Consider the following 2,513-nt stretch of genomic DNA (forward strand, 5'->3'; position numbering starts at 1 on the left):
TCCCTCGCTCTGTGTTCCTCACTCTCTGTGTCCCTCACTCTCTCTGTGTCCCTCACTCTCTCTGTGTGTCCCTCGCTCTCTGTGTCCCTCGCTCTCTGTTTCCCTCGCTCTCTCTGTTTCCCTCGCTCTGTGTCCCTCACTCTCTCTGTGTCCCTTGCTTTGTCTGTGTCCCTCGCTCTCTCTGTGTGCCCCTCGCTCTCTGTGTCCCTCGCTCTCTCTCTGTGTCCCTCGCTCTCTCTCTGTGTCCCTCGCTCTCTGTGTCCCTCGTGCTCTCTGTGCCCCTCGCGCTCTCTGTGTCACTCGCTCTCTGTGTCACACACTCTCTCAGTGTGTCCCTCACTCTCTGTATCCTTCACTCTCTAAGTGTCCCTCACTCTCTGTGTCCCTTGCTCTCTGTGACCCTCGCTCTCTGTGTCCCTCACTCTCTCTGTGTCCCTCACTCTCTGTGTCTCTCGCTCTCTCTGTGTGTCCCTCGCTCTCTGCGTCCCTCACTCTCTCTGTGTCCCTCGCTCTCTGTGTCCCACACTCTCTCTGTGTCCCTCGCTCTCTGTGCCCCTCGCGCTCTCTGTGTCACTCGCTCTCTGTGTCCCACACTATCTCAGTGTGTCCCTCACTCTCTGTGTCCCTTGCTCTCTGTGACCCTCGCTCTCTGTGTCCCTCACTCTCTGTATCCTTCACTCTCTAAGTGTCCCTCACTCTCTGTGTCCCTTGCTCTCTGTGACCCTCGCTCTCTGTGTCCCTCACTCTCTCTGTGTCCCTCACTCTCTGTGTCTCTCGCTCTCTCTGTTTATCCCTCGCTCTCTGTGTCCCTCACTCTCTGTGCCCCTCACTCTCTGTGTCCCTCACTCTCTCTGTGTCCCTCACTCTCTGTGTCCCTCGCTCTCTCTGTGTTCCTCGCTCTCTGTGTCCCTCACTCTCTGTGTCCCTCACTCTCTCTGTGTCCCTCACTCTCTGTGTCTCTCGCTCTCTCTGTGTGTCCCTCGCGCTCTCTGTGTCCCTCACTCTCTGTGCCCCTCACTCTCTCTGTGTCCCTCACTCTCTGTGTCCCTCGCGCTCTCTGGGTCCCTCGCTCTCTCTGGGTCCCACGCTCCCTCTGGGTCCCTCACTCTCTCTGTGTCCCTCACTCTCTGTATCCTTCACTCTCTAAGTGTCCCTCACTCTCTGTGTCCCTTGCTCTCTGTGACCCTCGCTCTCTGTGTCCCTCACTCTCTCTGTGTCCCTCACTCTGTGTCTCTCGCTCTCTCTGTGACCCTCGCTCTCTGTGTCCCTCACTCTCTGTGTCCCTCACTCTCTGTGCCCCTCACTCTCTCTGTGTCCCTCACTCTCTGTGTCCCTCGAGCTCTCTGCGTCCCTCGCTCTCTCTGGGTCCCTCGCTCCCTCTGGGTCCCTCACTCTCTCTGTGTCCCTCACTCTCTGTGTCCCTCACTCTCTGTGTCCCTTGCTCTCTGTGACCCTCGCTCTGTCTGTGTCCCTTGCTCTGTGTCCCCCACTCTCTCTGTGTCCCTCACTCTCTCTGTGTCCCACGGTCTCTCTGTGTCCCTCGCTCTCTCTGTGTCCCTCACTCTCTGTGTCCCTCGCTCTCTGTGTCCCTCACTCTCTGTGCCCCTCACTCTCTGTGTCCCTTGCTCTCTGTGACCCTCGCTCTGTCTGTGTCCCTTGCTCTGTGTCCCCCACTCTCTCTGTGTCCCTCACTCTCTCTGTGTCCCACGGTCTCTCTGTGTCCCTCGCTCTCTGTGTTCCACACTCTCTGTGTCCCTCGCTCTCTGTGTCCCTCACTCTCTCTGTGTCCCTTGCTCCCTATGTCCCTCGCTCTCTCTGTGTGTCCCTCACTCTCTCTGTGTGTCCCTCGCTCTCTGTGTCCCTTGCTCTGTCTGTGTCCCTCGCTCTCGCTGTGTGTCCCTCGCTCTCTGTGTCCCTCGCTCTCTCTCTGTGTCCCTCACTCTCTCTGTGTCCCTCACTCTGTGTCTCTCGCTCTCTCTGTGACCCTCGCTCTCTGTGTCCCTCACTCTCTGTGTCCCTCACTCTCTGTGCCCCTCACTCTCTCTGTGTCCCTCACTCTCTGTGTCCCTCGCTCTCTCTGGGTCCCTCGCTCCCTCTGGGTCCCTCACTCTCTCTGTGTCCCTCACTCTCTGTGTCCCTCACTCTCTGTGTCCCTTGCTCTCTGTGACCCTCGCTCTGTCTGTGTCCCTAGCTCTGTGTCCCCCACTCTCTCTGTGTCCCTCACTCTCTCTGTGTCCCTCGGTCTCTCTGTGTCCCTCGCTCTCTCTGTGTCCCTCGCTCTCTGTGTTCCACACTCTCTGTGTCCCTCACTCTCTGTGTGTCCCTCGCTCTCTGTGTCCCTCGCTCTCTCTGTTTCCCTCGCACTCTCTGTGTCCCTCACTCTCTGTGTGTCCCTCGCTCTCTGTGTCCCTCACTCTCTCTGTGTCCCTTGCTCCCTATGTCCCTCGCTCTCTCTGTGTGTCCCTCACTCTCTCTGTGTGTCCCTCGCTCTCTGTGTCCCTTGCTCTGTCTGT

This window comes from Scyliorhinus torazame, unplaced genomic scaffold (genome assembly GCF_047496885.1).
Source record: "Scyliorhinus torazame isolate Kashiwa2021f unplaced genomic scaffold, sScyTor2.1 scaffold_68, whole genome shotgun sequence".
NCBI classification, from domain to species: domain Eukaryota; kingdom Metazoa; phylum Chordata; class Chondrichthyes; order Carcharhiniformes; family Scyliorhinidae; genus Scyliorhinus; species Scyliorhinus torazame.